The 13,306-nt window shown below is 41.1% G+C and overlaps 1 protein-coding gene across 1 annotated transcript in view; it reads left to right on the plus strand.

The window, feature by feature from the left end:
• Window positions 1-10,013: 10,013 nt before the first annotated feature.
• The window catches only part of LOC134540366 (gastrula zinc finger protein XlCGF57.1-like), a 105,480-nt gene continuing 102,187 nt past the window's right edge, over window positions 10,014-13,306 (plus strand). The window contains exon 1 of the mRNA XM_063383048.1: window positions 10,014-10,182. The gene's annotated coding sequence lies outside the window, so the exon portion shown is untranslated. The remainder of the gene's footprint in view (window positions 10,183-13,306) is intronic.

Below are 13,306 nucleotides of genomic sequence, written 5' to 3' on the forward strand. Positions count from 1 at the left end.
GGACTTCGTTGTGTAAATCACCTACAGTGATGGCTGGTGTGGCACCGAGTGACCTATCTCTGCCGATGCTGTAAGTCGTTCTGCGACCCGTGCGTCCCACATGCACCTTACCATCTTTGACGTCAATGGATGCTTCCTCCTGGACGAGCCACGGAAGCCCCAGGATGAGATCGTCACTCAACTCCCGCAGCACCAGCGAGGTGGTCTGACTAATCATGTCTAATTGTAATTGTAACCTGGGCGTGCCCAGACGTGAGCCCGCTGGTCCCACGAGTGGCCAGAAGGACATCCTCCCCCGTCTCCAGCTCAGTCTCAGATACCAGGTGGGCACTAATGTAGGAGTGGTTCGCCGCAGTGTCCACCAGGGCATGGACGGGCTGCCCGTTGACCAGGACCGGCACACGGATCAGGCTTCCCGCATTATCACTCGCTCGTCCCAACTGGGTTGGTGCTGTCGTCCACCCTGCAGGTGGTGCTAGGGTTGTCAAGGGCATTGATGCCTCGGCATGGTGCGTCGATGACTCAGAGCGGCACATCGATGAGTGGTGCGTGGCACCACCGCCTGATGTGACAGGTGGAGGTGGTCCTCGGTCGTGCCCGGCAGGTAGTGCCGGGGTCATCGAGGGCACCGATGCTTCGGCGTAGTGTGTCGACGACCCAGAGCGGGGCTTCAATAAGTGGTGCATAGCACCACCGCATTATGTGACAGGTGGTGAGTGGTGGTGGTGGACTATGCCAGCATAAAGTTCGGCTCAGCGGAGAAGCGGTACCACAACAACGAGCTGGATTGCTTTACCATAGTGTGGGCCATGAAAAAACATCATCCAACTCCCCCCCTCCCGAGGCAAGAGGTGCCTGCAGGAACATGCACCACGCCGCGCCGGAGAGAAGGAGCCGGCCCCGCCATCCCCGGTGCTGGGTAATGGAGGTCACGGGGAGGACTCCGAAGACCCTGCCAGAGCACCCCATAACCCGGATGAGGCCGAGGCAGAATCGCCCCCGAGCCCGACGAGAGGTGGTTGGAGACACGCAGCTTCCCTCACCGAGGTCACTTTACGCATCACGGTCACGTACCCCCACGAAGAAGGGACCAGCCGTCCGCAACGGACGCAGCGCAGACCAACGAAGTTGCGGGAGTATGTCCTAAACACCACCCAGGGGTGGTGCTCACCCAAATTGACGCTGATACCCGAGCGGAACGCCAGCCCTACGGACGACAACGTTCGACGAGCCCTGAGGGGAGTAGCCAGCTAGAGCGCCCCAGTCGAGAGTGTCGGCTCCTGGCCCACCTGGCCGAGTACATCCTGGGCAGTCTTATCGCACCGCCTCCCACTTCATGCGCCATGGTGCCGCCTCCCGGCCCAGCTGCCCCCGCACCATCGAGGTGGCATCCCCCAGCGCTAACACTTTACGTGCTTTGGCGTTACCTCCCGGTCCAGCTGCCCCTACAGCATCCGGCAGCCAGTGCCAACCCTTCACACGCCGCGGCTCCGCCTCCCGGCACAGCTGCCTCCGCCGGATCTGTGGTGGTGTCCACGATTGGCATCAGCCAGCACCAACCCTTCACACGTAGCGGTGCCGCCTCCTTGCCCAGCTGCCTCCGCAGCGTCCGAGTCGGCGTCCGCCAGAGCCAACTCTTCACGCACCACGGAGCCGACTCCAGGCCCAGCTGCCCCCGCAGCGTCTGAGGCAGCATCCGCCAGATGCCAACTCTCGTCTCCTGTCGTGTCCCTGCGACTGCAGTTTCTCCGCGCGTCTGTCTCGGCCGGCTGCCAGACTCCAACTACTTCCCCTGCTGCGCGTCACTCCGCGACACGTGCAGCGCTCGGAGAGATTCCGGATGTTGGCCTCGGCTTCGTCGCCCGGTGCAACAGTTAACATAAATGAATCAAGCATTTGAGAAACAACATAAGTCACAAACAACAGATTTTACAGAAAGTGAATAAAATGTAATAGTCAATGGCATGTGGCAAAAAATGTATATGTGATACTATGGATACATTACAACGTTAATTTACTTCTCTTTAATGTAAAAAAGAAATACATTGTATTTACAACTCCCCCAAAAACTATATTTAAAAATGCTGGATTTATGTTGTTTCTCAATTTCCTACATAAACTCAAAATATATTGTTCTGAAATGTGCTATTTTTGCTTTAAGGTAGTCATAATATTCCACAAAACATAATATTTATTTGCGTACACAAAGTAATACTATAAATTTGCTTAGAACATAAAAAATACCTATAATTATATGAATATAAATGCATTCAGTCCCTAATGAACTAATCTTGCTGATATGAGAAAGTCTATACGATGTAGGTTTTTAGATCTACCTTTGTATATGCGGCCTACACCAACTTTAACATTGAGAGATCACTTTTTAATACAAATAAGTATGCACACGTCCCTCTTCAAAATGAACTATTTGCTGATGATGTGCGGTAAAGTCTACATTGATGTGATTAATCATCAGGCTGGTTTTGCGTTACTTCAGTTACACATGTTGGCCACAAGAATAATTCATTATAGAATGACTGGCAATCTTCTGTGTGTGGCAAGTAGTTTTGCAACTTGCGGAGGTCATCTATTTTGTTCTGGTTGATAGGGATGCAACCTGCAGGATACACCATGTTTTTTGGAAGAACAAGGTCCGCAAGTGTGCAATTGAGAACCCTAAAATGGTGCTTGACAAGGGAATCAATAAATGGTCGTGCCACAACAAGTCCAGCGTTGTCACTTGCATAACTGAAGTGCATGAACTGACTTGGTTTGAAGCTTGTTTTCTGGTCTCTAGGCACAGATTTTCCATAGGACTCTTGTGACAGCACATTCCTCTTAAAATACTTGGGCCACCATTGCTTGAAGTCGAGAATGCTGATGGAATCTGCTATTACAACCGTGAAGGATCTCTTGCAGGATGAAGTTACAATTATCTCAATATACTCCTTGATGGTGTACACTCTGTCGTACTTCTTGATTTTTCTCTTGAGTACTGAGAAATCCCTATCGCAGGGCAGGAAAGAGTGTCCTCTTATTGGGAAGTAATGTTCGATATGTCTAAAACGTTTAAGAGAAGTCAAAGCAGACAACATTCTGATGAATGTATGGTTCTTATTTTGTGCGCTGCACCTATCAGAAAATATGTACAACTCTTTGACTCCCTTCAATGACGTATTCAAGAACTCCAAAACAAATGAACATACCTCATTAGGCCCCTTTGTTGCAATTCCCTCATGGTACACAAAGAAATTTGCATTGCCATCTTTGAGATTATGTATGCAGAAAACACTGATGGTTAACTGTCTAAGGTAAAACACCTCCTGGACTGGAATGCAAGGCAACTGTAAATTCTGCATGAAATCTATGCAAATGGCTCCCAAATCACCCGCTTTATCAGCTTTGATTATCTCGCTGATTTCCTTTATTTTCGCTGAAAATTTCTTAGCCCGACGCAAATGCACACATTTTTCTGCTTCAGCTACTTTCTTTGCTTTTTGGTTTAAAAAGGGGCTTTTAAGTTTTATATCCAACTCCTCACAAGTCGCACATGTATCTACCTGGGGTAGTCCAAACGACAGAGAAAAATGCTCTCTGAAAACTTTCAGATAGAAGCGATAGTTTGCAGCTGACATTTCAGGGTACTTCTCTTGGAAGAGCGAGTACATGATCTTGACGTCTAGCTTCTCGCTTAAGTAGTGGTATTCTTTGCTACTGTAGTGTGATATTTTAACTGGAAAAGAGGATATATGCTGCTTAATAGCATATATTACCAACCCTGATTTGGTATTACCTGGGATTGATTTCCCACGCATATCATGTGGACTTTTACCTTCAGAGAGCAACTTACAGAATCTACGAACACGTTCCTCCGAGATAGCATGTATGTTACAAAAAGCTGTTTTACATACTTGATGTTTTCCTGAACTCGTTGATATCTCATATACATATGTACATCCTCTTAATGGTTTTGAAGAAGCTTCCTTTGAAATACGATGTCTACGTCGCATCACCTTTTTCGTGGAAATAAGACTCTGGAGGTAACAATCCTGTTCATTTTTGGTATCTAAACTTGTAAATTTGTTAAAGACTTCTTCTTGTTGTGGTGGAGATACAACCGAGAAACATTTTCGTCTGCATCTGCAACACAGAGAATAATGACAGCATAATTTTTCTGCAATTATTCCTTGTGCACTAACAACTTGTCAGGTAAATTCATTGTGCATTAAAGTATTGTTAGAAGTACTTATGTGCATTATGTTGTCTCACAAAAAATGTAATAAAACTCTACAAACGTACACAAATTTTATATCGATAAAACTTGATAAAAAATTAAACAAAATATGCAAAACATCTATGAATATCTAAACGTTTTTTATGCAACTGAATTGAACAGAATTTCATTTAACCAAACATTATATTTTTTCAGGAATGTTTAGAAATAAGTGTAAAACATGGTGTGCTTATGGATTCAAAATGCATATAGTTAACTTACTTGCAATTTTCACCCTGTTTTTTGCAGGGATTTCTTTTCCACTCCAACTAGTATATGCTTCACACTTTACACGTGCTCTTTTTATCTGTTCAGACTTATATCTAAATGTATTTCGACACCCTTTCTTGCGCTTTTTACTGTCAGTCACACATTCATTGTCACTGGAAGGTTCCATATCTTAAGCACAACAACAAACACATCAAACTGTTTCTTTGTCTATGGTGTTGAAACTACATTACTACAGTACCATAGACAAATAATATTTCACCATGCATCAGTGCTATCTGGTGAGAATAGCTTTGAGGCCAGCCAAGAACTGCCATATTGGATTTTATAATTTTTCATCACAGCTTCTGTTCTGTGTATAGAATGTTTCGTTACGACATAACATAAATTAGAGTTTACCAAATTTCATAAGATGATTATAGTTTTTATATATTTATTATTTTTAATGTGGCAGCTCTGTTCTAAAATATATAAAAATGCAATATTTAATGGGGACTGTTCCTGAAATAATAATAACAGCAGCAGCAGCAGCAGATCAACACTGGATTTATAAAATGCACAATGTTATGACTTGTAGTTCCAAAAATGAAGTTACAAAATGCACATTTCTTTCATAGTAAAGTTATATCCTATGGCTTATCGTTATAAATCGAGTTACAAAATACACATTAATTGCTGGTTATAGTGATAAATGTAACAATTGAATATGGCGAGGCATGTCCGGCCTTAACACAATAAAATCTATGGCTATACAGGAATCAAGCAAATTGGTGCTTTGTGGTATTTGAGCGGGGTATTTGAGAAACAACATAAGTCCTGGACTTGTGTTGTTTCTCAAATACATAGCAATTAGAGAAGGCTATATCTATGCAATGATTGTGTGGACCTACGTGGTCATTTGCCAGCATGTACAACTACCCTCCAACAAACTGTTATTGTTGATAACTCATTTTCGCCAAAATGTGGACTTATGTTGTTTCTCAAATTCCCGATTCAAATATCACATAATATTTAGAAAAACATATAATAATTACAAAAGTTTACAGAAAAATAATACATAAAAATAATACATGACCCATTATTAAATATAAAAGTATGTTCTTAATATTCATTTTAAAGTGTCACACTGTTCGGGCAGGGGTGGATCAGGAGTTGGCGCAGCATAATGGACTTTATGAGCAGGGGAGACACTTGGGTCGACGTCATACTAACTCAATGTATTTTACATGAATAAATCCTAATAAAAATTTAGGTAGGTATACATAACTAAACATTTTATTTTCATTGGCAAAATAGGCTACAATACAAAAAAGGCCAGGTGTCAAATTGCAACAAATAGTATTGACATAAACCTCATTAAAGTAATAATATTTCAAAGAAAGTGTCCATAATTCAGTCTTTGATGGAAGATCAAATGGTAGCTTCAAACTACGTTGTTATACTGCCCTAGTACATGGACTGGATCATCACATTCCTGAGGGAGGGTATCGTAAAAGTGATGGTAGTCCTCATGAATATTTTTCTTTAGTGACTGTAAGCCTTTAACCTTATTCCGTTTTATTTTCAACGGAGCTTTGTACAAGGGTAGTAAGATTTCATAGACACCGGAGGTTTTAGGCCGCCGTGGAAGTTGAGTCCAGTCCTCGCTGAAATCCAGTTTGTAATAAATGTAATCATTGCTGTATCGAAAATACATACGTCGGTAACAAAAGGATCACCCTTCTTTGATCCTGGTCTTACACTACTAAAGTATCCATTCGAAAAATTGAAGAAGTCAGTGTACTTCAATAAAATAACTTTAGATGGACTTGGATCGCTCCTAGCTTTTTGAATTGCTTTTAAGTAATCGAATGGCAAAAAAAAATATTTTCGTTTTACTTTCTTCTCTGTGAACGGAGTCCACCTCCATCTGGGTATTTCCTACTTCCAGATATTTTTTTTCAAACGTCACGCCAGTCTGGTGAGAAAGATGTAGTAGTGCATTGGATACTCTTTAACGCCGGTTTTGGTAAGTACACCCATCACTCCAGAGTATAATGTGAGAGAAACTCTTTCCGTTAATTTCCTTCTTCAAAAAATTAAAAAGAATTGAGGCAAACACGTCACTATCTAAGTTCTCATTGGCCTCATTCCACAAGAAACAGTACACCTCTCCAGTTTTCATTTTATACACAATATAATTATGCAATTTTATTCTTGTCTTATAGTAGGCAGAGTAGCTCATTACTTTAGGTAACAATAGAACAGCTTGAACATCTACTGTGTATGCTCGTAACAACTCACTACTTACTGATATATCCTTATCCTTTTGTTTTTCTTCTCTAGACTTGTGCTTTTTTGTTTGATGTATTTTAAAATTCCGAATCAGTCAAAGTGCCTAGTTTATGTTTTAGACAAGTTTCACACTGGTCTTTTGTTGGCTGATAAATGTCAATTTTTAATTTGTACATTACCCTAGAAAAGACAGACTAGCTTGCAGTGGGTTTTTTGTTATTAACACAGATGTTTTCGTTGTATTCTTTAAACAAGGCCACTTTATTTTCCCACACTGGCTCAAGATACAATTTCTCGCTAATGCCCTGCAGTAGTGTGACTGCATTTTTGGAAGAGTTTCAAGAAATTCTTCTACAGAAAGAGACTTTACATCCACTGAAGATCTCTTTCTTTTGGAAGACTTATTGCATGAGGGTGCTGACAAAATGGATTATGAAGGGATGGATACATTATCCAGTTCATGTTGCTCCAAATCAGTGTAATTTTCAAGAGACAGTTTTTGCAGCCAAGACTGAACAGTCCTCTCACCCAGTCCAAATGTGTGCAAAAACATTTTTTTGCACACAATTGCACAGACATTGTCTTTCATTAGATAGTATTTATATGTACCGTTTCTTTTGGTTGATTCAGACAATGTGGATGATTTGTGCCTCTGAACTATCGGCTTCTGTTCTACCAAAGAGGAGATGTGTGCTTTCCTACCAGACCATTCATCTAAAGTTCTCCAAAAGTATTTAAAATTATGTCTGTCTTCCTCCTGAAGAACTGTGCAAGACAGCGTATTAGTATTTTTAATGCTCAATTTACACATACGGCGACTTTTCATTGTTCTTTCTTCTCTGGCAGCAATTACTTTATACATTCCATTGTATTTTTTTAATCCCTTATACTTTTCGCCTCGCATCCTTTTTTCTTTGTTTGCTTGATGCTCCCAACGTTCTGGATTCGATAATACCTTTCGGGTCCTTTTCCTATTTTCTACAGTCCCTATTGAATTTTCTTCTTACTGCCAGGTCTCATCCATAGGTTGTTCTTGTACAACAGCATCTTCAGTGTTGTCTACTTGTTGTTCTTCAGCTACACGGCATTGCTAGTCTTCCACTTCTACTACAGCTCCTAACATTAATTCATTGTGTTCTGTTTACAAAATATCTTTACTTTCAATTTACAATTAGTTATAGTTAGGCCCAGCTTTGCTTTCTTGTTGACTCTGACGTCGACCGGGGCTATGCCCTCCCTAAGCCCGATGTGCCTCACGCCGTCGACACCCCTGGATGCTCTGACGCGTCGTCACTAAACTAAGTCCTCATGTCAGTCGAGGTTGAGGAGGAGAGTGTTATGTTTACGTGGCTGGGATAGGCCCTACACCGGAAAAGGACCGGGTGCACACGAGGAGTATTTAAAAAAGGTTTTTAAGTTTGACTATAGTTACCAGATGGAAGTTCAGTGAAGACAAAGGATGATGACTCCCCGTAGGACGTGCGTCTGTCCCGGTCCGTGAGTCGCGCTGTACTGGTGTCTTGGCCCATGCGCAAGGGGAGGGGTGAGCATCCTGTCGCGCCAGAGTTTTTAAGTTCTGTTATTTGTAAATTATTATATCAATAACAAAATGTAAGTGGCTCTAAATTCACACAATAAAAATTAATAATTTACTCAATATATATGTTTTAGAAATTAGATGTAACAAGTTTATATGAAATAAGTTTGAATGATCTGAGTTACACTGGAGACTGTTCGTCGCTTGATGACTGCTCCAGTAGCGAATGATATACGGAAATTTGGGGCGGTTTTAATTAAGTTATACATTAGGTAATTGAAATCAGGCTGAAGGCCGCAAGGGGAGCACTCACAACTTTATTACCTGAAAACCACTCGTGAGTGACCCGGGCACTCCTATGTCGCACTTCCCTTGCACGGGGTTGTTAATAAAAAATGCTGTGATCGTAAATGTGTATTGAATTTAAATGTGCGTACTTCGCGTTGTCTGATCGGTTACGTCATGGGGGTTGATGCTACCTTTACTCCGCGGCGCTCGCCTGACTCAGGTGGGCCATGGCTAGGGGCGCGTTCCGTTAGCGGGGTCGGATACTGGCGGTTGCAGGTCGGGTTTTAGGGTGGCCTTCGGTCGGACGACGTCAAGACTATCGAATGTTACCGATCGTAGACGTAAGTCCGCACGTGGTCACGGACGCTGAGACTCGCGGAGCGCGGAGACACAGGTCCACACTCCGTGGCTGCCGAGCGGCGATTCCCTGCTGCCGCCTCGCGCGCGCCCTGCACCGCGCGAGGGGGGAGAGATGGAGGAGTGGGAAGTTGGTACGAACGAGACCGCGCGCTCGGAGTGGCTACAACGCACTTGTCCTATTGTCTTTTCCCTTAATTGTTTTATCGGTTTGAGCCCCCGGGGATCCGTGCCCTTAAGTTTATTGGAGTCAATTGGGGTCACGCCCGAGGCGCTCGCCTGACTCATTCCCACTGGGCTGGGGGAACGCTCCGAAAATGCGATCGGGTAATAGCAGTGCGGAGCACGGTTTTAGAGGCCATGGTCGGGGCGACGTCAAATTGAAAAAAAAAAAAAGACATTTTGTAATAATGCAATAAGTGGCATGCTATTGGTCAGAAATATATGGCATTTTAACACAACACGTAAATTTGTGCGAAGAAGCTTTTAGTAGCATAAAATTATATTGAGAAATTTGACATTTCATTTTGCATGAACGGAACGATATGTACATTTCGCTGTTTTACGGAATAAAACATGCAGATCATTGTGCTAGTGTAATTATTCTGAAAGCATGTAGAATAGGGCCCTTTTTTAAAAGTTAAACTACTGGAATTGCCCATTACATTATAAGTTTTGGTTTCCTATCTTAATTTCCAGTAAATATTTGGTGAAATACATAATTTTTCAACCAATGTTTAAGTTTTAAGATCTGTTAAAAAAATTTCACAATGAGGGTTAAATTGTATCTTGACCACCTTTTATCTTTTATAAAGTCTTATAAAAATCATTAATTTTTATAACATGGATGCTAAGAAATGAAAAAAAAATTATGCGATATTTTATTAAATTGTAGAATTCATTATCCCAATTCCTAGTCCAATGAGGAAAAACTAAATTTCGTTGTATAATGCTGTGGGGTAGGTGATATGAATACCATTATTGGCCGATTTCAGAGAACAAGAACAATTCGAAATCTTTGTTTACTTCTTTGTGTAATGCTCGTTGCTTCTGTAATCTTTGGTACAAATTATTATTATTATTAATATTGTTATTGTTTGTTGTTGTTGTTATTGTTGTTTTTGGTTATAAACGCTGTTCTCAGGTTAAGTAGAGGAATAATTAGTTGCCGTAAAACATTTTCCGGTATTTCATTATTTTATCTACGGAAAAGCCGTGATGTAAGGTAAGTACATATTTTCAACAAACATAACCAAGAACTGATATGAAGCTAGCGTAGGGTGACCAAATCATAAACTTGAAAAAACGGGACACATCCGCGGAGGGTTTGGGGGCGATACCCTCCAGCTAAAGGGGGGTCCGAGGGGCCCCATCGAGACGTAATCATTGAAACATGCTCTTTTTTAATGCTTATTTGAGACCTATAAATCTTTTTCAATTTACCTATGAATATGTATTTTAATTTAGATTGTGAGGCGTATAATAAATAAAAACAACAATTTTGCAGTGAATACTTATTTATTATAAGAATATACTTCAAAACATAATTAAACATGTGCGGAGACCTTTGTGCTAAATAGGCCCCACTAGGGTTGCCTGTTAGTTATGTGAGGTGACAACAGTAGCTTAATGCTCCACACCCTAAAAACGTTGGGCTGTGTTAAAACTGTGTAACAAATTTTATTTTACTTGTGTGGCTCTCTACTGGTAATTTTGACATCAGGTAGGTCACAGTTAAGTGTTACTTAATTGGGGAACAAACATACATAAACATACACTGGGGTAGCTGAAACTACAAATAACGGTAAATATTTACTTGGGCGGTATTTCCGAAAAAAAAAGTTAAAAATCCGAAAATACCTTTATTTTATGCTCTTCAACTTCCTCTTTTCATTAAAAGTGGCGGAGGTAAGAAAGTCCAAATACTTTAGGAGATATCGAATTTTTAAATTTCATCATATGTAGTTGAGCGGTATTTGCGAAAATAAATGTTAAAAATCCGAAAATACCTTTATCATATGCTCTTCAACTTCCTCTTGTGACGTCACCATCACAGTCGTTACTGCATATCTGTGTAGTTTGTGATTACTTCATTTATTTATTTTATCTTTGTATTATTTCTCTCAGCATTTAATTTTTTTTTTTTGATCGTTGTTGCTGTGTTATAAGCGAAGTACCTCTATGGAAAAGAGAGACTATAATGGTTTAAAAAAGAAGGAAAGGTTTTTGGAAGGCCATGTATATTTAATTTGTTTTTGTGAATAATGCTTGATCAATATAGGACGATTGGATGGATTTTAAGTAAGTGTACAGATATGATTTGTTTTAATTATAATGAGAGTTAAATTTATATACTATAATGTAATAGCATACGCATTCTTGACGCAGATGAATTGAAGTTATTAATATTTTTTTTATCAATAATAATCACAATATAAATCGTCTCACACCCAGAGGTTGAGTAAGTAGTTTCAAAATTTTCTCCCTGAGCTAGAAAAAAAACTGGACATTGAAAAATAAAAAATATTATTTATTACTATTATTCCAACATACCATGTCACAAACCTAAGGACTCTTGAGTAAGCCATGTCCAACGTAAATCCAGGACATTAACAAGTTAAAGGTTGTACCGTCTGGCTTATTAATAAATTTACCTTAGATATGGTTGTTAATGTTAATAAATGGTAATATTTAATGAAATTAGGCGTCACAGAAGAAGTGGAACCCATCCGTGGGGCACAAGTAGTGAGACGGCACAATAATAATAATTATTATTATTGATTTTTTTTTGTTGTATATATTTTGTCTTTATGATTACCTAGTTTGTTTCATACACTATTGAGCTATGCCACGTCTTAATCCCATTGTTTATAGCTTAAGGAATCGAACCGAAGGATCAACTGATGTTGACGAGAATGTAGAAATAGGAACACAGTTATCCAACAGCGATGCATTGACCGCAAATTCGGAAGAATTGAGTATGTCAGGATCACTTGAAAATCATGCCCAATTGTTAGACACACACGCAGGAGAGAGTGAGAGCGTGAAGCGGCCCATAACAGATACACAACCGGCTATACCTCCATCTACACCACCACCTAATGTTGAGTTACCCACTTATGACATGGATATCACAACCGGCGGCTTGCATAGTCTAGCGCCATCAGATAATGTAGCAGCTAGTGAAGCTACTTTTCAGCCTGCTACTGTCACTAATTTTAGTGCTGCATCTGTACCCACACCTACCATCATTGACATGGAAGTATTACTACAAGTGCTGAATAATCTTTCAGCTAAGATAGATCAGGGACAGGCTGAGCTTTCAGCTAGGATAAACCAAATGCAGGGTAACGTAAATAACGTACAGGAATGTATTGAAATGTGTTTGTCAGAGCAGAAAGAAGCACTAGAGCGGTTAACTGAACAAGTAGCACAAGGTCATTCTAGAATAAATGATCTGGAGTCTAGTACAACAGCTTTACTAGTTACGGCCAGGGAAGAACGTCAACGAATCCAGGATCAGTGTGTTCGCAATCATACTGTACTTAGGGAAGAAATGCACGGACAGACTGAACAGTTACAGTTGCGTCTCGAACAAGTAGAAGAGGCTACCGCAACCTTATCTAGTCGGATCGATACACTGAGTGACGAGTGTACGCAGGTAGCAGAGAAGGCGGCTGACTGTCACACGGTACAGCTGTGCCAGCGCGTCGAAAGTCAATTGAATAACCAGTTCAGTGTTCAACAACACCTGGAAAGTCAAGTGAAGGAGCTGGAGCGGCGGTTTCAGGGATTAGACACAGACCAGTTCCCTAGATTACCCACACAACCGAGTGACAATCCAGTACACAGCAACAGGGGCGCTAACGGACCAGCAGAGTCACTAGTTACACAAACATCTAAGCGATCCGTGCTGAATGCTACCGTGGGCGGTCTTACCATCGATCAGGCTGCACTACTACACCACCCAGCTAGGCAGTGGAGTGAATCTATGCCAACCTTTACGGGCAAGGCAACAGAAAACCCCATACGATTCCTAAATAAATTTGAGGAATATGCCCGTACATTCGGTCTTAACGACACCGAAAAACTTAAATGTTTAGGCTCTGCGCTCAGAGGAAATGCGTTCTACTGGTATGAAATGTTACAAACAACTACCACGTCATACCAGCAATTTATCGACATGTTCAGGCAACAATACTGGAGTCTGAGGACGCAAGGCAACTTGAGGGCCCAATTACACACTGAGCGGTATGACCCCAAGAAGGGCATGTCATTAGAAGCCCACATTTCTAGTATATATGAGAGGACTCGTTATCTAGATTTGGTTATGTCTGATGACGAATTTA

This window comes from Bacillus rossius, chromosome 16 (genome assembly GCF_032445375.1).
Source record: "Bacillus rossius redtenbacheri isolate Brsri chromosome 16, Brsri_v3, whole genome shotgun sequence".
Classification (NCBI taxonomy): domain Eukaryota; kingdom Metazoa; phylum Arthropoda; class Insecta; order Phasmatodea; family Bacillidae; genus Bacillus; species Bacillus rossius.